A 25437-nucleotide genomic window follows, 5' to 3' on the forward strand; every position below is an offset into this window, starting at 1 on the left:
ATGTAAATGATAACAGGACATGTCTTGTTACATAGCTGTTCCACAACAACTATACAACTATACCTGTATATACTTTCAAAAAGAATGGCATGTCTTTATTTTATTACAAAGGTAATGACTGGCAAATCAGTGGCTTAAGAGAAATATAAAAATATCAAGATGTGCTGTTATTCCTTCGCCTGTGATTTTAGCGTAATGTATAATGTATACTGTAAAATTCAGGACGTTTTAATATCGCTTCATCTTGCTGACATGGAGACCATGGAGAATGTGAGACTTGAATATTGAGTCTAATTGTAGTAACTTGACTGAACTTTTAATATTACTTCTTTTATAGCCATAGTACCGTGTGATCTTTTGGACAAGAGTATGCTTATAGATAGAGACTTTGTTTGTGTGCTGTCTTTGGTGACACTGAGCACTTTGGTTTAGGGACGTGCTTGTGCTTACAGCTGAGGTCGCAGAGCAGATGGCTGTCCTCGTATCCTCAGGCCTGTCAGCATGTGAAGGGAGACGAGCCCGGCTCTGCGTCCAGCCTACGGAGAGTCTAGTCTCGCAGGACATTGTCGTGTCCATGACATTTGGGTAGGACACAGGCTGCTTCTCTCTATCCCTCCCTCACATTCACTCTCACCACCATCATAAATATTTCATTCCTTTTATGTTACATCACTCAGAGTGAAATGGTGCTGTACAAGATGGACTTTGACATGCTTCCTCACAGCTGCTTATTATTTGCCCTGGATATGTGTAAGTCTTACTTATACACTCACATGCACATGTCCTGATATTCACATGAGCACAGAACAACAACACACTATCACATGCTTGTATGAAAGTAATAGATGGCTTGAGTTGGGAAAGGGTTTTTAAAGTGCACTTAACATTAAATGCACTGACAGGTTGATCCATTTTGGCCAAGTGTGATTTTCAAGCTAGTGGTCCTCAGAAAACTATGCATGCATTCGTTCTTTGTGCGAGGAGCTGAACTGGTTGAATTGGACCTGAATTGGTCAGAATGTTCATACTTCCTTTTCGAATTTTGACAATGGAAAACATGTCAGTGTTGGTTATGGAGCAGAGCAGCATTCAGAATGAGTGCAGCTCACAATATTTTGAATATAATACCATTTTCTGGTCCAATTGAATCACTTCAACTGAAAGGCTCAGCGGAAACCATTAACTAGTGCAAAAAACAAAACCGAATAGAACGCATTTGTTAAATCATCTTTAGCAACACTCTTATAAGGTGCGTAATTATGTGTAAAACTGCAAAGAGTATTTGTGACAACAATCCTGTGTTAATGATGTGTGTTCCTAAACAAACCCAGAATTGATTTAGTTACAGACATCATTTTTTGTCAAGGGCACTTAGGATATGGACTGGAGATGCTTTGAATTTATCCATTGTGTAATTTATTATCTAGACTTGTGATTTGTTTTCAAAGACCCAAACTAATACTACAAAATTTTTTGTAGTAGTGTATGGAGATGATGCTGTTAATACCTTGCACTGTGGTGCTTATATTGTGTGGACATTGCAGGTGACCTAAATCCCATCTTGAAGATTATTTCACATTCAGGTATAGTAAATCATGTCTACCAGTCATACATCTGAGACTGTTCGTGTTCCAAGTGCGATACGGTTAGTGAGGATTGTTATTGACTGCACTCTCTGTATCTAACTGTGATAAAGACAATGAGAATGGTGTGTAACAGACACATATCTGTGCTACAGTCTGGCTGTTTCAGAATTCACATAATGGCACATTTTTATTCATTATGCAATATAAAGTCTTTTTAAAGACTGTATGTAGGTAACGATGCCAAAGTGTTAACGTGCTGGCTTGTATGAATGAGTAAAATTATAACAAACACCTTCTTTGAACTTTAGCCACCTTTCAAACCAGTGCAGTACAGATCAGTCTGGTGGCTGTGTGTGTTTTCAGAAATGTCTATCTTTATATAAAAAGTTAAAAAGGGAGGCTGTCATTAGAGCCAAATGGCACCAAGCCTGCATGGCCTCCTAGCCAAAACACACACACACACACACACACACACACACACACACACACACACACACACACACACACACACACACACACACACACACACACACACACACACACACACACACACACACACACACATGCCTTTAGGCTCTGAATGAGCAGGTATTGTTTTCTGGCCTAGCCGAAAGCTGATCCTCTTACTCCGGCTCATATCAGCGTTACACACAGAGGGCAGTAGAAGCCTGGTGTGACCCGATGGCCTGATCTGAGAGCAGCACAAAACACAATGCTCACTATATACTTCTGTCACACACATCTGTTCCCAGGTCAGTGGAGATGGCAGAACAGTCTTCACTTTATCAGATTGGCTCACCAACAGGTGAATGGATCATTCTCTAACTCTAATTCTCTCTCTCTCTCTCTCTCTCTCTCTCTCTCTCTCTCTCTCTCTCTCTCTCTCTCTCTCTCTCTCTCTCTCTCTCTCTCTTTCACACACATACATACAAACACACTCCTGCATATCTAACTGCACCAGACAGGCTATGGGAGCCAGGTTGTTTGTATCTAAGTAATTTTTAACCTGGTGTTTGGGGGCAGGATTGACCTCCAGTACCCATTTTTGGAATTTCATTTCTTTGAAGCTCCGACAGATTGATGTTTGGAATATTACTATTCTGCTTTCTGCACATAAACAAGGTAATACTCAATATCTGCTTTCACTTCTTATTACCTAATAATTATCTGTCACTGCATGTATGGTAGCAATAAGAGTCGATCGATCGCGGACCTTTTTTCCAACCTTTTTTTCCCTCTCAATGAAAATTCAGAAGAAGTGTTCTGACTTTCAAGAGGATTTTGCTATGACTACAACATTGTTTTCATTACACTTGTCTCTCATGATTTAAAGCTAAGATGTCCTTGATTATTCAGGTTGACCAGTCTCTGTATCTTGTTTGCTCAACTTAAACCTGCATGCATCCTTTTTTTTTTCATCTTGGCCTCAGTCTTTAATCTTTACATAGATACTGTTTTGATTTGAAAGCATTGAAAATGAAATCCCACTTGATTGCGGATAAGGTCTTGCTTATTAGTGGAATTCCGATCCAGTTGGAGGTATTGCGGTAGCAGCAGTCATATGGGTGTACGTATGTGTACGTGTGTGAGTCATAAATGTGCATTTGGGCCCTGAGGCCATGCCCCAGACTCTCCATCTGTTTCAATTAAGGAGAGTGCAGGACGCATGGCACAAACTGCCTGGCTTAAATGTCACTGCCACACCACGAGGGCTTTAAGACTGTAACAAACATCACAACACAACTAAAGAACTCAGCATATACATGAATATCGAGTCTCTGTTATGTTAGCTGATGCTGCTATTGATGCCAACAGGTAAACACAAACGATCTCTATGATTACAGACCATCTATTGGTTAGGATTAATTAGCTCTGGGCTTCAGAAGCGGAACATTTTCTCAGCCGTATTTTCTCATGCAGTGCTAATCTCATTTTCTAATAGGGTTAACCTGGGAGCTGTTAAATATTTGCTTTTGCTTCTTGGTTAATATGTAAGTGAAAATGCAGCTAGGAATAATGGAATTTTTCCCCATTAATCATGTTATGCTATCAAACAGTGACCAGCTTAACACCTGAAGCTGCTTAAAAAAAGCTTTAATATGCGGGAAAATGGTTCACGTAATGATAAAAGATGACAGAGAGACAGATACGTAAAGACTGATGTATTTAAAAGTTCTCTGACTGAAACAAACTGGCTGATCATATGACACAAGAACCTGCTCTTTGATTTGATTTATTGTATTTTACAGAAATGGGGGACTCGAGTCATATGAGTCAGACTTAAGTCGCAAATTTGATACTCGAGACTTGCTTGACAAATATTTAAAAAAGACTCGACTTGACTTTGACTTGACATTCATGACTTAAGCCTTGACTCAGACTCGAGTCATATGACGTGACTCGAGTCAGACTTAAGTCGCAAATTTGATACTTGAGACTTGCTTGACAAATATTAAAAAAGACTCGACTTGACTTTGACTTGACATTCATGACTTGAGACTTGACTCAGACTCGAGTTGTATGACTCAGAAATGGGGGACTCAACTTGACTCGAGTCAGAATTAAGTTGCAAATTTGAGACTTGAGACTTGCTTGACAAATTTTAAAAAAAGACTCGACTTGACTTGAGACTTACTTGTGACTTGCACATGTGTGACAATTATATGCAATTTAATTATTTATATGCAATTTAATTATATTATATAATTAAAAAAAAGACTTGTCACCTTCTCAGTACAACAACAGGGACTTTTTTAATTCTAATGGTAATTGATTATTGGGCCACATATTCTGAATAAACATTTGATTTCATTTCACTTTCACTTCACAGTCTTTAACTGACTTCATTACAACCCAGACAGGTCACGGTGAGTCTGAGACCTGCCTATCGACATGTCGCTTTATTATTAGCTGATTTGTGTTTTTTTTTTCTTCTTTTTTTAATACCACTGTTTGATATCTAAATCATCTTAAACATCTTGAACATTACAACCCAGACAGGTCACGGTGAGTCTGAGACCTGCCTATCGACATGTCGCTTTATTATTAGCTGATTTGTGTTTTTTTTTCTTCTTTTTTTAATACCACTGTTTGATATCTAAATCATCTTAAACATCTAAAACAGGATTATTGTTCTTTGTCATCAAAACAGATCGGAAACAAATACTAATTACAATAACGAGCACATCTACGACATGTTCTACAGAGCCCACAGTTCGTTATGTTTCATTTGCAGCATGGCTGTTGCTTTACCGCTTGTATTTGCAGGTCATTTTCGCAAGACGTCTCTCGTTGTTTAAGTAACACAGTCTGAATCCCAATGAGCCTGATGCAGCATGTTTGTGAATCTAAGAGTGTTGAGATTGCAGTTGTGTCTAAAACACAAACATACTGACACACACGCCCACACACACACACACACACACACACACACACACACACACACACACACACACACACACACACACACACACACACACACACACACACACACTTTATTTTAGCATGGATCGTTAATGCTATCTGTCATTGTTGTTGTGGGATAGGTAAATAATTGGACACAGTGCATTGCACTAGATGACTTTTTCGGCTGTTTGGCTTCTTGATTAGCGGAATAATTGCATTCTGCACTTTAGACAGTAATAATCATAATGATCTCTCTCATAAACATGATGTCATGATGTCATAACATAAAAGGCCTGGAGGAACCAGATATTTGCCAGCTCATTTACCCATTTTAGTTAATAAAATATATACATAGTTTGATGTATAAATTGTTCAAAATCTGAACAAATCAGCTACTTCCTTTCAGCTTGTAAAAGCAGTCGAGCTTTCAGGTCGTCAGATTTTTATCAGGCTTTTAGATTGTATGTGGTGTGACCTAGAGATCCAAAAACACACTTGTAGACATCACCAACAAAAAAGTAAGCTATATAAAGAGCAGTAGCCTGATCAACTGCAGTCATCTTCAAGACAAAGTCTTTTCTTTTCTTTTTCTCTTTTAATTCTGGAAGAAGTCAGATTGTAAGGTGTTGCTTCTCTTGTTAAAGGTTAATAAAGTCAGTCGTACTCAGTGAATTGTAGAAGCTGGTTTCATTTCAGAAAGTGGTGGCTCTGGGTTCATGAATATGACCTGCGACAGATATTACTCTTCAGCTGGGAAATGATCATTTCAAGGCACTCGGGTTGAAATTTAACCTGAGCTATGGATTGTGGAAAGACTTTCTTCTGTTTGCCGTTTTTTCTCCCCTTTGCTCTATTTGTCTCTGTGTCCTTCAACCCTTTATTCCCATGGGAATTTCACGGTACAGGATCTTCACACTGCATAGTGAAAAACTTTCCTTCAGTTATAAGACTTACAGAAAGTCTGTACAGTGATGTTTGTCATGTTTAATAACTGTACCGGTCCAATCATTTATATAAAGTTTAATCTGGATTGCTAGAACAAATGAGTCTGGTCTTTCGTTCATGACTAATTAGGCTCGAATGGGACTGTTGTCAGGACTTTTACTTTTTTGAGCATTATGGAGCATTCCAGCAGTGTGTTTTATGCAGTGTTGTGCTAGTTACTAAGAAATAATAACTAGTTACAGTTACTAGTTCATTCAAAAAGTAACTCAATTACTTTGTTGATTACGTATACCAAAACGTAATGCGTTACTGTTAAAATTAACTTTTTAGTTTACTGACTTTTTTAACGAACGTTCTTTAATGTTCCCATTAATGCCCTTTTATACATTATGGTCTATACAAACACAAAACTGTTTGTTGATCTGTCCCTGGCTAACAGTCCGGTTAAATTCTAGTCGCTGTTGTTTGGCTGGATGGGCTTGACTTACTTTGAGTGTGTCCACCGACACCGGGTTAGATTCTACGTAGCTTCGTCGAGGCATGTAGTTTCTACCTCCAGATTGGAGTTGCTGTTTATTGCAGTAGACAGGACCTACCAGAACCAGAAAGACACAGCGTACATTTGACTAAAAGGTTTTTGTCTTTATACTCAACTAAAGTGAAATATATCCACTTTGAGAAACCCGTCTTGCTCTCGCCTTGACTCACCATTACTGCCGCACATACTTGAATAAACGGAAATACGCCCACAGTGCGGCGTCTTTGTGTTTACAGGTTGGCATCCACCAATCCTACAATGCGTCAATGCTGTAAACAGGTTAGGCTGTAGGCTACACTTCAGCCTAAATGAATTCATTTAAAAAGTAACGGACAAACGCACCATATGGTAACGGTAACGGGGTTACTTTATTTATAAAGTAATGCATTAGAGTGTTAGTTACTGTCAAAAGTAACAGCGTTACAGTAACGCGTTACTAGAAATGCGTTATTGCCCAACACTAGTTTTGTGTCACTGTCAGGACTTGCTTGGACATTCCCTGTAGGAACGCCCCCTAATGTTCCGGCAGAGAATGTCCAAGCAAAAAACCTGACAACTGTATATTGAGTGTTATAATTGAGTATGATTATTGAACGATAGTAGCTCCGAGATTGCCTTTGTGTTTGCAGTAATAGCTGCAGTACATCTGGATTTGTTTGACAGTCTTTCTGAATTACAATCCGTTATATGCAGAGAAGGAAAGAGAAGTTCATTTTCATCTTCGGGTCACGCTACAGCCAACAACACCGGTTCAGCTCTGACACACTTCGCCTGAACCATGACAAACGACACGACTCCAGACATAGCAAACACAGCCTATCTGAGCTGAGGCTGTGAGAAAGCAATTTCATGCTTGCAGCTCTCTGCTATGACACATACATACAGAGTCAGTTAGTAAGCCGGGCTTGGTTCTGTTCTTTATTATGAAGACAGGAGACTATTATTGTTTTTCGCATCACTGTTATTTACTTTGGAGATTCCAGGATCGTAGGAGTGAAACCACATCCCAGTTTTACGGTATGATGCGTATTCATAATATTCCAGTTGTAGCAACACAATACGGAACATTTTTTTCGATACGGCACTGAAACAGAATGTCATTGTTTTGCATCCGTATCACGGTTTTATAGAATCCTTAAATCAGATTGATTAATTGACAGTAGTGACAATGGCCATTCAACACTCTTGTTCTATGTTATCATATCTATAGTAACAGATCATACGAAGAGACTTCATTTACAGCATTTAGCAGACTCCCTTTTCCAGAGCGACTTACATTTATACAACTGAGCAGTTGAGGGTTAAGGGCCTTGCTCAGGGGCCCATCAGTGGCAGCTTGGTGGATCGGGGATTCGAACTCACAACCATTCAATTGCCAGCCCAATACCTTAACCACAGAGCTACCACATCACCACATTGTATAGTGTACACTCACATAATGTAAGACAAAATAACTAACATAACGAAAAGTGATAAGACAGACTACACTGAATGAGCACTGTATTAGAAATGGGCTGTACTAATACTGAATAGGGCTGCTCGGAACACACACTGCTCCGGGTGTGTGTTCACTTTGGATGGGTTGAAAGCAGAGAACGACTTCTGCGTATGGGTCACCATACTTAGCTGTATGTCACGTCACTGTCACTCTTTGCCTTTTTCCAAAATTCCTCATGGCACGGATTCCACAAGTTGTCATAAAAATTCTGGTCCACATTGACACGATTGCATTACACAATTCCTGCAGATTTTTCAGGTGTACTTTCGAGCTGTCACGTTCTACCCCGTCCCAAAGATGTTAAACTGTACTCAGATCCAGTTACTGGCAAGACCATGAAGATCACTGAACTCATTAGAAGATGGTAAATTGTAGCAATGAAGTGATGCATTGGATAGACAGGAACAGTACACAAATAGTCCGTGGCATTCAAGTGATGATTGATTGGTATTAATGACCCATTACGTGCCAAGAGAAATTCCCCACACAATTACAGCACCTTCAACAGCCTGAACCGTTGACACAAGGCAAGTTGGGGCTATGGGTTGACGCTGTTGGTGCTAAATTCTGACCCTACCGTCTGTGTACTTCAGCAGTTATGACGATTCATTAAACCAGGCTATGTTTTTTTGTCCAGTGCAGTCTGAACTCTTTGTTATTGGCTGACAGAATTGGAACCCATTTCGTTTCTTCTAGTCTATTCTTTTCAATGTTGGGCAAGTTTTATATTCTGAGATGCTTTTCTGCTCAACACAAGTAGAGATTATCTGAGTTACTGTCTGTTATGTCAGATCGATCCAGGCTGGGCATTCCTCATTGACTTTTTTCATAAACAATGTGTTTTCTCTCCACTTGAATAGTTATTCTTTATTACACCCTTTTAAAGAAATTCTAGAGGCTGTTGCGCACGATGTGAACGTTACTCAAACCTGCTGCCTCATATCTGCATGATTTTATGGTTTTATCACTGCTGCCATGCGAGTCGCTCCTTAGATAACTGCATGAATGTTCAGGTGATCCTAATAAACTTCTCTGTATGTGCATATCAATTTATAACAGATTAAATTTTTTCATTGATGATAAATCACTGTGGTTTTAGAGAGGGGGGGGCACCAAGTTGTGTTGTTGTATAAGAATAAGCAACGTTTTGCTGGGATTGACAGGAATTATCAGGACAAGACGTATTAAGGAAGCAACTCGCTTTGGTCAGTTTGTTCATGATCTGATTTTGTGCGTTATTATGAAGTGTATTAACTTATGGCTAAAATGGGGCGAAATGAGGATTTAATAATATCGCTCAGGAACTCTGAATAAACTTTGGAATCCAGGGATCTCTCCCACCGAGTATGGCAGAAAATCAGAAGCTATAAACACTGGTATGAGTTAAGCTATGGCCTAGTTTCTCATGGGAGAGAAGTTATAGCGTTTTTTTGACACCAGACACTTATGGCTTATTTCATGTCGCACAGGCAGGTGGATGTACAGCAAGTGCACCGCCTCCATTAATAATAAAGGCTGGCTATTTGACTTAAAAAGTTGTTATTAAAGAATCCACCTCCTGTAAAATGCCGACATCTAGTGCAGAAAGAGCTTTGACAGACGAGCTTTTTTTTTTCTTCTCAATACCAAAAAAATCCCAAAACGCTATAACTTTAAAAACACATGCTGTAAACACTAGTAAAGCGTGTGTAAAAATGGGACAATAATGACAAACTAAGAGAGATGAAATGTTCTCAGTACCTTTTCACCTGACATCTGAGAGTCCCTGATGAACACTTGTGTAGATAACGCCACTCTCCTGACAGGCTAGCTCAACCGGAGCTGTCCGTCCAGACAAACGGAAATTGCGGCTTTTCCAAAGCAGCTGAGAGATGCACGATTTTTTTCCCTCCACATCTGACAGCTGCTTCTGAATGAAATGGCATTTCAAAGCTAAATCAACATCTGTGTGATGATGGAATGTCAGCATAAAAAAAAAAAAAAAAAAAAAAACGTAGATTGACTTCTTTTGTACCGCAGCATGAAATATTTTCAAAGAATTGTTTCAGTTCGATTGAACGTTCAGTATGTAATTTAGATTGACTTTTGTGTCGATTTGTTATTAAAGCAGCATCGCTTACATCCCGTTCTCATTCTTTATCCATACAGCTGCATCCTAGTTTGTAATGTTAAATACAACCGTGATCGTTTTGGATAATCATTTTATTTGAGTGAATTTAGAAAAGATGCATAATGAAATTAGATAAGAGATGTATTTGTAAGCATGGGGAATCATACATTTTAACTTTTAATAGTCGGATTAATTCCTAGCTTTTAGCTTTTCCCGAATCAGAAATACGCATTTGTAAATAATGACAAGAAAAATTTGAATAAAAATTAAAATCTCACAAAAATATCTCACTTGCACCAAATGGAGCTGCCTCAGGAAACATTATGATTAAGATGCAAGACAGACAGAAGTAAAATGTTGTTTACTGCCTTAAGCCCTATTCGGACGGGATTACTTTTACGTGGGGACGTGGAGTAATGCAATTTTACCTCAGGACGTCTGTAATATTAATTGGCCAATTCGCACGGGACAAGACATCTCAGTAAAGTGAGAGGGGTAACTCGCAGAAGTGAGAGGGGTAACTCGCTTTACGCACCACAGTAACCTCCTTGTCGTCATGTGTGTATGACGTTGCTTCCTGTTTCAAGCGCCTCCATGCTTGCAAAAACTACTTTTAAAAAGGAAATGACGGAATTTTACCGTACATATTTACAGCGGGTTTATTCGGATGGGATTATTAGTACCTGAGGTAATTTTTCCTAAAAGTCGCCGTAATCTTTACTGAAATTGTCTGTAATGATTACCGAGATGGCACATTCGGACGGGACTAAAATCACAGGAAGCTCTGGTAATAATTACTTTACCCCCACGTCCCCGCGTAAAACTAATCCCGCCCGAATAGGGCTTTACTGTCAAGGAAACAAATATGAGGTGATCGAACAGTTTCTTAGAATAGTTTTTTTAGTCTTTTCCTTTACCGACTATACTTCACTTTACTAGTTAACTAGCTTTGCACACATTCTTACATTATGTTTGCGACTAATTTTAATCCCAGTGAGATTTCAGGTGAATGACATGTCCAGTAGGCTAGCAGATAATTCTATGTTTTGATTTCAGAATTGTATGTTTTGATTTCAGAATTGTATGAATTGTTCATTCATGCAGTCTGTGATGTCAGATTTCTAGTCTAGCTGGATTTTTAGCATAACCACCAATGAATAGTCACTAACTAGTCAACTTTTATAGCAGGTATAACCATGTTCTATTTGAATTCCCACTTATCTGTAAGAATTGCGTTATTTAGTTGAGTATCCAGAGTGTATTTGTTGCAGAGAATTTGTTGCTGGATTAATCTGGGACGCAGGATTGAGTCATGCAGCGAAGAGAGCTCTAAAGTTTTGTTTATCCCCTCAGCATTAACACACATCATTGTGAGAGTTGTATTGATCTGTGGCCTCGATAGCTCTGGTAGAAAAGCACTGGACTCCTCCAGAGAGCAGGTTTTTGTGTGGGGCGTCAGGGTCTCAATAGTTAAGATTCTTAGATTGTTACTGGAAGGTTTAAATATTTGGTCCGTTATAGATGCTGTCGCTTAGCCTCCAGAGATGACGTGTGTGCTGGGCTTGTGTCCTGATACAGTATGGTAGATGAATAAGTGTTTCACATTTTATTTATTTTATTAATATATTTGTATTTGCTATACATATATATATATATATATATTTGTTAAACAGCATGTATGATAAAACATATACTGGATGAGTTACATTTTAATAATTAGGGTATGTATTTTGTTGACAGCAAAGCTAGTTTTAAAATAACATCTGGTTAAATAAAGATGCATTTATAGCAGAGTCCAATTTGAGTGTACAACAGAACTGCAGAGAGTCAAACTTCAAGGTAATAATAAGACGCCTTTATTTTGTCACATATACATTACAGCACAGTGAAATCCTTTCTTCACATATCCGAATTTTGGATGTTAGGGTCTGAGCGCAGGGTTAGGCATCATACAGCAACCCAGAGCCTTAACCACCTGAGCCACCACTGCAATGTAATAATTTAAATGTTTACTACCAGGTAAAAGGACCAACATGTCTCTAGTTTGTTTCTGCCTTGAAAAACTATTTCTGTTTTTATTTAGTTGTTCAAAATAAAGTCAAATTAGTATGGGCAACATTTTCAATGAATGATTAATTTATTGTTATTACATAATGGGAATAATGAATACAGGAAAATGGAAGAAACATTAATTTGTATGTTTTTAATCAGTGCAATAAACAGATAATGAGCTCATTGGGGAAGTCGTGGCCTAATGGTTAGAGACTTTGACTCCTAACCCTAAGGTTGCGGGTTCGAGTCTCTAACCGGCAATACCACGACTGAGGTGCCCTTGAGCAAGGCACTGAAAGATACTGTGTGTATAGAGCTTGTGTATACATAATGATCGTGCAATGTATAAAAGCACATTGTGTTGTCTTTTACTTTTATCCTCAGTCTATAATGTCTTACACATTTACTTATTTCTAATTGTGGTGCTTCATTTATGTACCGTGTTATGTTCGACAGACTTTTATCTTGTAGAACGCATCGAGAGTCGTAGATCGTCTAAAAAAAGAAACTTTTCCCAGATTTCACTGATCGTTCGCTTTTGATCGATGAAGGCAATATAAGCAGTTTAAACAGTTTTCTTCTTCATGTAATCATGTAATCTCCACTCTGTACTTGTGTTTCGCTGGTTTTATTGCATGCTGGGTAATGGCCATCCTGAGGTGAATTGCCCTCTCACGGAGCATATATTCCATTACTTTTTATATTTCCTCGTCTTCTCTACAAGCTGGGATCTGTCATGAGCTGATGAATCCATACGCTTTTGTCAGTATCACTGAAGAGTAGCGTAAATGTGTCTCATCACTGCTATTGCCCAGCGTACAGCTATCGCCCTTTCTAGCAGAGCCAGAGTGAAGCTGCAAAATAAATTTTGATCTTGAGTGAATAGATCTCAATGCGAGCCTTTCTCAGAACTGCGAGGAGGCACTTCCTCGTGTGTAGAGTAGCGCCAAACACCTGGCTCAGCTGTCAGTAGTAACCCTAGGCAAATGCAACAGCAATGCACTTAATTAGCTTCATTTCCCTGGTCTTAAGTGCCAACTTTTACCCCACACCCTCGATCGGCTTGGTTAAGCTTTTGATCCGTCATAAGCACTTCCTTTTTCATTTCATTTTTACAGGCTTGACATTTCCCTTGAATTTCTTCTCCACACTGAATGAAGAGAATACAGCATGTGCCTTATTCTAAACCTTTTTAAGAAACCGGAAGAAAAAAACTAACACGGAATAATAGAATAGAATAAGTCACGTTTTTCTGTACATCTGTCAAGTGGTAGCCCTGTTCTTGAAGCTAGCTAAAGGGAAATCACAGGTCTCTCTGTCAGCTTTTTAAATCGTCATTCTGTGCCTTTATTAATTAAAGCTTTGTACAATGCTATACTAGTATAAAATATCTAGTATATTTTAGTGATAATTACTTACCTTCGGGAGCCTTGGCTAGATTCCGTCCTTTGCTGTCTGCTCAGAGTTTGCATATACTACCTCTCCCTAAACGTCCAAAATGCATGAGCTGTTTGTTAATTTGGCTTTTTTTTTTTTTTTGAGAGATGGTCTATGATGTCTACGGTGCCTTCCCTCTTCCACCTTGCTTTTCGAGTCCCCTTGTATAAGCTCCAGGTTCCTTGTGTTTCTGTGGTACAGAAAATGGACGATTGGCTTTATTTATCTGACTAGAACCTACACCTACAGATATAGCGAGGTCATTTGGATTGATGTGTGTGGGCTGATAATACAAAGTTGAACCGATACATAAACCGACACATGGATTTTATACAAGATGTGCAGATAAACATACCTGAGGATGCGTTAATCACACAGGAAACCAGAAGGCGATATAGATAGCGATATTTCGGCACCTCCAGAGAATGAGTAAAATCTGAGTCTTCAACACATATGGCCTGGCTGGCAGTGTGGAGTTATCCAGAAGGCTGAATAAGTTGATCAGGAGGGGATGCAGCCAATATCAAGAAACAAATTCATCTTTATCCAAACTTAGAAATAAATAGCACCATGTTAATTGTCCTGATCAAAGCATGGACATCTATGAGTACTTTCATGTACTGGCAACCAAGAGTGAGGTGCTAACAGAATTCATCATACGGACAGGAGATGTGGAGAATGTGGACACACAGGAGCTACCGCAGAAGGGTAGCCCACCCAGAATAGGGATATCTAACCAATGGCTGGAAAAAGGCAGGGCTAGAGATGTTACTTATCATGTAGCCAGGGTTACTGTATTGGTTCAGTATGGTTAGTCACTATAGCTGATTGACTTTTCAATATGGCAAATAAATTGCACTTCTGTTTCCAAAACGTTTGTAACCTTCTCCCACTGGACTCACCCTCAAGCAAACTACACTAACATGAACCATGAATCAACTGCATTTAACACCCTTTGGCTGTGTAAACATGTTAAACTAATAATGATGCTATCACAACTTGCATATTAGCTGCTATATAATACATGAGTGCTATTAAAGGCACAGAAGAACTTGGCAGTGCTACACACAACTAAATGAACCAGATGTCTGTTTTTGGCTGTGTCCTTCCTGAGGACAGTGCAGGAATAATAACCTTTTATGTAGAAAGTTGTTGAAAGATCGTAACAGGACAGGGGGTAGAAGGTAGGATTATTGCTTTTATGATTCAAACCCCGAAAAATAAATTGCGGATAAAAATGAGGACTCGGGACACAAAGTTACAAGGAAGGTAGACTCACAAATGTAGGAGAACATGGACAGTGCCAAGGAAATGAGCAAAGAAAAACAGACCACTCTAGCTTCTATTTTATTTAACTAAACTAACTAATAACAGGGGGGGGGGCGACGACGGTGGCTTAGTGGTTAGCAAGTTCGCCTCACACCTCCCGCCTCCGCCTTGTGTGTGTGGAGTTTGCATGTTCTCCCCGTGCCTCGGGGGTTTCCTCCGGGTACTCCGGTTTCTCCCCCGGTCCAAAGACATGCATGGTAGGTTGATTGGCATCTCTGGAAAATTGTCCGTAGTGTGTGTGTGTGTGTGTGTGTGTGTGTGAGTGAATGAGAGTGTGTGTGTGTGTGTGCGCCCTGCGATGAGTTGGCACTCCGTCCAGGGTGTATCCTGCCTTGATGCCCGATGACGCCTGAGATAGAAACAGGCTCCCCGTGACCCAAGAATAGTTCGGATAAGCGGTAGAAAATGAGTGAGTGAGAGTAACTAATAACAGATAAACTTGCTCCTACCTTTGGTTAGTTACACTAACCTAGTAAATAACCAAAATTACAATGGGTGGCAGCGGGATGCACTTATTTCCAGGGATTTCAGAACAGCGTAACAGATATTGCGCCATCGGGTAGGCGTGGCCTATTTGATAATCTAACCCTAACCGTAGTTTTTGGTTGTTTATTTGTTTTGTAAAATAACGTAACTGTAAGATAATAAAGCATAATAGAAATAAAATATAAAATCTACCTGTATGACTGTTTTGTCCTTCATTATCCATCGCAGGTACGCTCTTTTTTTTGAAAGAGGGCGTTTTTCCAAGACCTCCAGAAACACACCCACTTTACTTTGTGGTAACGAAACCCGGGTGGAATGCCGGGTGGCACCAGCCCTGTTACCTAAGGTGTCTAAACAATCAAAAACTTCTACGTGGTGAAACGTAGGTGCACTTACCTGTTCTCAAACCATGTGAATTACCCAACTGAATGTAAACAGGAAGTGAGTAACAAGGACAACAAACTAACAAGGCCATAAAGCTAACAAGGACAAACCTCTTACAAGGCTAACAGCTTCTGGGGGCTGCTTGTAAATAGTAGGCCGAACCCCATCAGGTTGGTTTCTTGTTTCTGTGCGGTCCATTTGTTCACCTAAAGCAGTGTGTAAAGAACCAGAGACAACAGAGCAACACGCACACACACACACACAAAAAAAGAAAACGGGTAAAGGAACACATGCAAAGTCGATAAAGCTCACTTTTCCTGTATTTAGTGTAAGGAGATGCACTGAAATCAGAATGAATGTGTATATTCTTGTGATCAGACATGAGCTGAAGTTTGTAGGTCACTTTGTGGCGTGTGATCAGTGTGTGCATTTCACACTGAGAAAATTGGTCATGGCGCATATTGAGCAACAGTGTGGCAGCATGTGATTAACTTTTATGATTGTTTGTAACCTGCGGCCTCAATCATGGATTCGTGCTTTTATCTGAGTGTGTGTTTGTGTGTGGTTTTGTGTGTGTGTGTGTGTGTGGTTGTGTGTGTGTGTGTGTGTGTGTGTGTGTGTGTGTGTGTGTGTGTGTGTGTGTGTGTGTGTGTGTGTGTGTGTGTGTTTGTTTTCCAATTGTATTTATAATGGAGACTTGTAGAGGTCTTGATGGTGAATGATCATTCATAGATCGCCTGCTGTTTAAGCTTTTATCCACAGCTGGATACTGATTAAAGGACATTATTATTATTTTTAATTTTATTATTAAATTGTTTGGGATTTTTCCTGTAAAAAAACAAAAAAACAACAAAAGAAAACAAAAACAAACAAAAAAAAATTGTTGGTCCCAGAAACCATGTTTCTGTCTCAACAACTTCATAAACCTTGATAACTTTTGCTTTCTGTGTATGTTGTAAACTAGCCATTTGTATGCAGTTTGCTTTTCTTACATTGCTATTCTTGGTTTTTTTTTTTTATATATATTTCTGTATTAAATATACAGGATATAGCATAATACATATACTTGCTATGTTGACCTCTGCATCTCATTGCCATTAAAATACCATCGTGGTGGAAATGTCAAGTGGCATAGGTGAGAATACTCAGTACTCAGAAGGCCTGCCAAGGGCAGTGTGTAGGTCAGACAGGAATGTGGTATATAGTCAAATTATAGAGAAATGTAATTACAGCCAAATAGAGAAAAAATCCTGAATTTCCAAAATGGGGAATGTATTAATTTCAGAATGAATTTTTCAAATGGTGTCGAGACCATGTGACCAGCATGTGACAAAAAATAGGTGCTTCTGAGAAAATCATATGCGGTACAGAACGAAGGGGAAAAAACATGTTGTAATTAAGCACGATGTACAAACTGTGAAAAATGCCTTGTAATAATCTCCACAAAATGGCTTTTACTTATCATGTCAAGTATGTGGTTGATTGTTCAGGATGCTAACTAATAACACAAATTTTGTAGAAAAGACAAATCCTATACTTTGTAATAAAAGCTCTTGAGATATTTTAATTATTGTTTAATCTCACTTAGGCCACGTTCATACTGCAAGTCTTAATGCTCAATTTAGATATTTTGCTCAGATCTGATTTTTTTTGTTTGGCTGTTCACATTACCTTTTAAAATGTGGCCTATATCAGATACCAGTGTGAACCGTTTGCTGTGTCGAACTGACCCGCATGCGTAAACAAACAATAACAATGACGTCACACGCAGCACGCCGTTGCGCTAAAAAGTTGGCGAGGTTATGGAGGAAGTATTGTATCATCTGGTGCAAGCAAACATATCATGTAATGCTATAATGTGATGTATTCAATGCAAGCATTTTGACCTGGCTCACATAACCACTTTATATAACACTCTTAACACACACACACACGTTACCAGTCACGTTTGTGTCACGTTTTCGCATAATTGTGACGAATGTCGATGTAGATCGACGGTAAAGTCGCATCAAATCCGCCTTGGTTGTTTCACACTGTGGCCACATTGGAAAAAATCTGATTTGGGTCTGATTCAGGACCACATATGGAAGTGGCAGAGATCGGATTTGAAAAAATCAGATCTGGGCCAGATTTGAGTGTTCACACTACTCCTGAAGAAGTCTGACCTAAAAAAATCAGAAATGGGTGACCATTTTGATCATTACTTATTAGCTGTTTAATGTGCATATGTAAAACCCACAAATGGATACAGAGAACGTTATAGACTCTCAGTTTGGTTTGAAAAGCAAGTAGCTGATAAAGTAAAAATGACCCGGTGGGAATCAATAAAGCTGCATTTTTCTTTCCCAGACTGACTGTCTAGGTTTTTTTTCCTCTCTCTGATAGGTGCAGAAGACTTGTAATAAAAAGTGACAGAACTTCTGTCTACATGCAGATAAGCTACATGTGAAGTTTCAGACTGCATTGAACATTCAGAGCAAGTCTCTGAATCAAATATGCGCAAAAGTAAAATGTTTAAAAAAAAGACAAATTTATGACAGAAGAAAAGAATAAGAAGAGAATAAGGACAGCGGAAAAGGACCGATAGTTCCTGCTTCTGTAGATCACAGGCTGAGCAGAAGAGGAGGGATAATCAGAGATTTCTTCTGTACCCACCGGCTTGTCAACACACACACACACACACACACACACACACACACACACACACACACACACACACACACACACACACACACACACACACACACACACACGATCTAATCAGAGCTAAGGACACGCATCCCTCTTTTTCACCCTCACCTCAATTTTTTTACTCTGTATGATCTGTCTCTCTCTTTCACTTGTCTTGCTCAACTCATTATCGCATCAGTTCTTTTCGTTCACATTTTATAAAGTATTTGTCCTCATTTGGTCTGATCTTGCGTGTTGCTGCCTGGCGCATGCCCTGGTTCCAGATGGGAGCTGTAATTCCTCTGCAGCGCAGAAAGACAGAGGGATCACTCTCAGGCTCTACTCATGCTGCTGCTACAGACTGTGCCGAGATCTGCTCAGTCTTATTGCACTGTGTAAACACACACGGGCAGAAACAACACACCAAACGCACACATGCCTCTGAGCTGCCCGACAGCATGCACACAGAACGAGACGCGTGTTTACTTAGTGTACGGCCATTTGAATACCAAAGTCTACCGTTTGTTTGTATACAGAAATCACTGTTCAGGTGTGAACAGTCAGAGAGAAAATAAGAAAAAGTAAAGCTGCAGTTCTTCAATAACGTGATGCACAGAGCAGATCCTGCACGATGTTTATATTCCTGCAAGCACTGATACGAAGCTCTCAGATGATGCATTTCTAGCGACATTCAGTAGAACTCCATTAAATATCTCAGGCTTCAGTGAACACAAATCAGGTTTATCTGGTCAGCAGATTTAGCTCACCAGTACATCAGAAGCTATGGTGCAGGATGGGATGTAAAATGTAACCTTCCTGCTGTTTGTACCATGCAGCCAATTGTATGTTAAATACAGTGGTCCCTCGTTTATCGCGGTTAATGGGGACCAAAACCACTCGCAATCCCTCTCTCTCTCTCTCTCTCTCTCTCTCTCTCTCTCTCTCTCTCTCTCTCTCTCTCTCTCACTCACACACACACACACACACACACACACACACACACACACACACACACACACACACACACACACACACACACCCTCTTCAGACTTTTTCTCAGCTTGTTCACTTTCAGTCTGTCTGTCTGTCTGTCTGTCTGTCTGTCTGTCTGTCTGTCTGTCTGTCTGTCTCTCTCTCTCTCTCTCTCTCTCTCTCTCTCTCACACACACACACACACACACACACACACACACACACACACACACACACACACACACACACACACACACACACAGCCATTGTGTGCAGTGAAGTGCATCAGAGGTGCAGAGTTAAGCTCAGAGGCAGGCAGAGTTTAAAGCCTTATGCAGAGACATCAATTACCAGCAGAGCTGGTCTGCACAGCACAGACTGTATTAATGAGACTTACAGGCAGCTCCAGCAATCACTAGGCACTCACCAGGACCTCATTCTCCTCAACATGTTCCCACCCAACTCTCAGCTCACTGCTGCTTACTGCATGAAACGACCCTACTGCATGTATCAGGAGTCAGCAATTATACAGCTTATACAATATTATATAATTCAGCTCACAGAAGTCTTGAACTGTTATTCTTAATAACATATTATTTATTTATTTATTTATTTATTTATTTATTTATTTATTAACAAAGCTCAATAGATGTATGAAACATATCACATTATTTTTTTTTTACATGAAATTTTTTTCTACATTATCTGGGAGGTTTTATTATATTAAACAGCCAATTCTAACCATGGAAAGAATGATATAATTATTATAATTGTTTAATATTATTAGATAATCAGGACTTTCCTAATAAATAAAATACCGAACATTTCCTACACTTATGTGGGAACTTATAATTATTTCTACACTTATAATTATTTTGAACTTGGCAGTAATAATGGAACCAGTGGAAAGTATTTTTTTGCATTAAGAAAAGGTGGAGTAGATGTTACATATCAACTTTTGATCAGGTGAAGCATTTCCTAGGTCACCATACAAATTGTTTTTTTTAATCAACGAGACATTAGAAGTAATTCACTTCTATTTGCAAACATACTTCGAGGTTGAAGCAACGTTTTATTCCAAAGAACAGGGTTATGAAACTGCTTACACTGTGAAGGATATATGTAATCCTGCCTCTTTAAACTGGCTTACATAAGGCATCTCAGAGGTTCTGAATGGAAAAGCCTTTATTTTGCAAACACGCTGTCCAAAAAATGTTCTTTATCACGGAACGGCATTCTGATTGGAATGCAATGCTGGTCAGGATTAACTGATTCAATGAATAGTCGAGAGAGAAGCCAGGACCTGATACACTTCTCTTTTACCCATCTCAGTCACACCTGAAGGGCTTGGATCAGAAAAGCTAACAGAAACTCCAGAAATCTGCTGTCTCACGCAATTAATTCTCAGTTCAGCTGGTCCACAAGCGTTTATGGTTAATAAATGTTTGTCCTGCACATTGCTTTATCCGTGCACAAGCGCACGTGGATGATAACCTGCAAATAGCATTTGTTTGTTTAGAATCAAAGCAGTGTTTAAAGCCAAGCCGATTGGCCCGGATCGTGCCGTTTCTTACGTGCACTTCTCTCCTCTTATCTCTTCCTGAACAAACAGAAACTAAATGAATGATGACCATCACTCAGACTACTTGTCCCCTGCTCCTTTGTCTCGGTGTTGTGTTCTGAATGAGGGTTACGTCTTAGGAGTGCTAATCAGAGGAAGTGTACTCTCCAGAACCGCCATATAACCTTCCATGATGGTACCTGAGAGCAATCATGGCTAATGTAGACATCCTCAATTCAGTTCCATTCAATCAGGACTGAGAGAGGCGCTCTGTGTGCAGATCTTTAATTGATTCGAGAGGTGAGTCATGCCGTGGTTGGTCCAGCGGGAACGGATGGATTGGTGAGGATGGGAGAGATAGATTAAAATAGATTAGCTGAATGAGCCTGAATCCTGGGCATAGACCCCTGCACCACTATAGAGCCTCATTTAGATAATGCTCATGGGTCTGACCGAGATAGTGGCTATTAGCTGTGAAGCCAACCCAGTCCCTCAAACATCATTTTCAGTGAGGTGGAAAAAGGTCAATGTTTTTCAGCGTTCAGTGTAAAATGTATGGAAGGCATCATGTTCTGTAATGGTTATGGAAGGTAAGAAATGAAATGCTTAAGTGTGAGAAGCTTCTTTAATCAATAAGCGACTTGAGTTATGCCGGCGTTGGCCCTCTGTGTGTCTTATTTTGCAGCCTATTGATCCTTAACGTGCAAGTATGTGTGAGTTTATCAAGATAAACCACTTCCATGCCATGACCTGCAGTTCTAACAAACTAAATGCAGTGATATTAGATAACAACTACAGGCAATGAGAATGTATCACTAACGCAAAGTGTTCTAGTCACAATTACATTTTATTGCCTCATCATTAGCATTATCACCAATCACAGCGTCACTGATGTAGCATAGTATATGTCTTTCATATACCAAGACTGTTTATCATGTTTGCCTGTGGGGATTAAGGAAAGAACACCTATAACTTTATATGAAATAAAATACCTAAGCCCAAAACGGTAAAGAAGACACTAAAGTTGTGTCTGAAAGAAGAAATTATATTCCTTAATACACAGTCTGTATAGTTTGTTACTATAATAATAATAATTATTATTATACTTGGGGGTGGGGGGGGGGTGCATGGTGGCTTAGTGGTTAGCATGTTTGCCTCACACCTTCAGGGTTGGGGGTTCGATTCCCGCCTCCGCCTTGTGTGTGTGGAGTTTGAATGTTCTCCCCGTGCCTCGGGGGTTTCCTCTGGGTACTCCGGTTTCCTCCCCCGGTCCAAAGTCATGCATGGTAGGTTGATTGGCATCTGTGGAAAATTGTCCATAGTGTGTGAGTGTGTGAGTGAATGAGAGTGTGTGCCGTCCAGGGTGTATCCTGCCTTGATGCCTGATGACGCCTGAGATAGGCACAGGCTCCCCGTGACCCGAGGTAGTTCGGATAAGCGGTAGGAAATGAATGAATGAATAATTTGGTGTTTCCACATTGCTAAAGGTTGTAGGTGCTGTAAATAAGGACCATGACAGCACATCCTGAAGTGTTTTATTTATCATATGCACCAGAAACTTGTCTCTTTTATCTATTCATACTTACACATTATGTCGCGGAACATCTAAAAGTCACGAGTTTGCCGTTTATAACTGTTTATAGTTGTAACAGTCATCTCGTGCCCAATTCGACGAGTCGCTAAACATAGAAAAAAGAAGGCACAATGTCATCCGTCATGAAGACTTTCCCAGAACAACAACAACTTTCTGACAGTTATAAAGGATCAACACTTGATATCTTACATAATTACTAAGTAAATGTTTTCTCACAGAATTTATGGATATAGCAGCACGTTTTTCTCTAACCAGTTTATTGTTAGGCTTAGATGATGCGGAATGTCTGCCATGCTCCTAAGTCTTTGTGAATTCGCTGTTACTATAGAAACAATAATGCATTTGAAGGAAGGGATTAATATAAGCTTGTGATATCAGTTCCAGTCACAGTGTATCTGCACTAGTGTCTGAGCTGCCATCTTAGAAAATTAATCAACACCAATTAGCTTCAAGACTTCAGCAGCACTGTGGTATAATCTGATTTATAGCTTCTATTATATACCAAGACCTTGTTTATCATTTATGTGTGTTTTGTTTTTCTTTTTTAATGAGCGGGGATTAAGGAGACCCACAGGAAGGCGGGTGAAGCAGCAAATCATGTGCATGCAAAAGAACATTCTCTGTGTAAACGCCGGGACTCTGTGCAGGTCGTCTGAGCCTGATTCGGAACGTGATCCCGCTTGTGCGAGAGCAGCGGTCGAAGAGGTAAACTGATCAGCTGGATTAATGAGCTCAGAGACTGCGCTCTCTACATCTTTTATAGGCCTCTCCTGGTCTGCTCAGTTCTAGCTGTCTAAATACTTAATGAACGCTCTGTAAGCCAAAGTCCACGCTCAGGTTTTCCCTCCTGCACCTTACGCTCTTACCACCTTCCCTCAGGTAGCTGCTACAGCTGAGGAAGAGGAGGCATTGTGGTTGACCCTTTTACACGGTGGTGCGTGTGACTTTAATGAAAGGCTAATGCTTTAGCTCTCTCAGGAAACATAAAAGAATAAAATAAACGAGGACGCTCTCGCTTCCTCGTTTGGGCATTTCTTGAAAGCGTGTTGCTATAGCAACCCATAAAATCATTGACGGAGTGTTTGTACGTAATGGGGATCCGACCGGTGTATGTGTAGTAAAGACACTCGTGTGTCTGTAGTAAACACAAACATGTATTGGAGTTTAGTAGTGGTCTAATTTCTCACATATGTCTGATTACACAGATCACTCTGAAATCTTTATCTGCTTTTTATTGCCAACAGAAAGCCATAATTGTTGCTCAGGCTGTGCTGTGGCAATTAAGACAATGACAAAAAAAAAAATCCTTCATAACCACATTTTACTATTACAGCAAATACACAGTAATGATCATACGGAGATATAGAATTCTGTGCTTTCTACGTACAGTACCATCACACATCACCTTAGACTTGTAAAAGTTATTAACGAGAACGAATAAGACACAGTAGAAAAGTACTGTACTATGCACATTTATAGAGAATCTTTGGACTGGACTGATCTATTCCACCTTTATATGACATAGAAATGAACAAAACTCAAGTGAAAAACAAATCCGAATGGGTTAGTATAGTATTGCGTTTGTATTCATGATGAACCTTGTGTTACAAACTGTAGTTACACATACACAGTTTCTTTGTTTTGTTCTAAACCGCTGTTATCTATAATAATAATAATAATAATAATAATAATAATAATAATAATAATAATAATAATAATAATAACCTTTAAAAGAACATCTCAAAGCTCTTTACAAAAGCAAAATAAAAACAACAAAAATACACATATAATATAAAGATTAAAATTAAAGCAACAAAAACAAACTAAAATAAGCATTATGTAAAATTACAACTGGTCAAATTAAAAGCTACCCTAAAAAAATTACGTTTTGAGCTGAGAGTTAAAAGTGCCAAGAGATGTTACTTGTATTATCTCAGTTGGTAATGAATTCCACAGTTTTGGAGCGAGTGAAGAGAAGGCTCTATCTCCCATCCATTTTAAACGAGTTAAAGGAACAGTTAAAAGACCAGTTTTCAGAAGAACGAAGGTCACGAGATGGAATATAAGGAAGTAAAAGATCAGCCAAACATTGAGGAGCTAACCCGTGTAAGGCCTTGTAGGTAAGCATCGGAATCTTAAAATCAATCCTAAACCTAATGGGGAGCCAGTGCAAGGACTCCAAAACGGGAGTAATGGGATCTTTTACATTTACATTTACGGCATTTAGCAGACACCCTTATCCAGAGTGACTTACAACTGAGCAACTGAGTGTTAAGGGCCTTGCTCAGGGGCCCAGCAGCGGCAGCTTGGTGGACCTGGGGTTCGAACCCATGACATTCCAATCAGTAGCCCAACACCTTAGCCACTAAGCTACCACATCTTTTAACTTTGTTCTAGTAAGTATTCTCGCCGCCGAATTTTGCACATCTACATTATCTACTTACTACCATACTCCCTGGTTTATGTGAAATGTTGCTTCCTGTCTGTGCCAGGTCACAGAAACGCTGGTCAATGACAAGTTGTGTTTTACTTAGTGTAAAGCTCAGTAAGCAGCCGGTTACTGCTTCTCTTTGCCCGTGCTCCGAATCTAACGATATCCTACAGCCTGTCAGAGCGACAATCAGAGCGAGACTTCCCAGCACAATAAACACAGGAGAAATCTTATTAATTATTTAATTGCTGTGTGTGTGTGTGTGTGTGTGTGTGTGTGTGTGTGTGTGTGTGTGTGTGTGTGTGTGTGTGTGTGTGTGTGTGTAGAGTAATCGCTCTATGCCGATAAAAAGGCCATATTATTTTCTTCACTTCTTAGTCTGCCAAGTAAATGCCAGCTCTGGTGTTAGTGTTTTAATTTTTGTAAAACTAAAAGAAAA

At 39.5% G+C, this 25437-nt stretch overlaps 1 protein-coding gene across 7 annotated transcripts in view; it reads left to right on the top strand.

The window, feature by feature from the left end:
* The first annotated feature begins 2547 nt into the window (after positions 1 to 2547).
* shank3a (SH3 and multiple ankyrin repeat domains 3a) overlaps positions 2548 to 25437 on the top strand; it is a 258958-nt gene continuing 236068 nt past the window's right edge. For 5 of the 7 annotated variants that reach the window (XR_003442937.2, XM_047822191.1, XM_027162070.2 and 2 more), the window contains exon 1: positions 2548 to 2708. The gene's annotated coding sequence lies outside the window, so the exon portion shown is untranslated. The remainder of the gene's footprint in view (positions 2709 to 25437) is intronic. The other 2 variants (XM_027162066.2, XM_027162067.2) reach the window with 1 other exon arrangement.

The sequence above is a fragment of the Tachysurus fulvidraco genome, chromosome 13, assembly GCF_022655615.1.
Source record: "Tachysurus fulvidraco isolate hzauxx_2018 chromosome 13, HZAU_PFXX_2.0, whole genome shotgun sequence".
Lineage (NCBI taxonomy): Eukaryota > Metazoa > Chordata > Actinopteri > Siluriformes > Bagridae > Tachysurus > Tachysurus fulvidraco.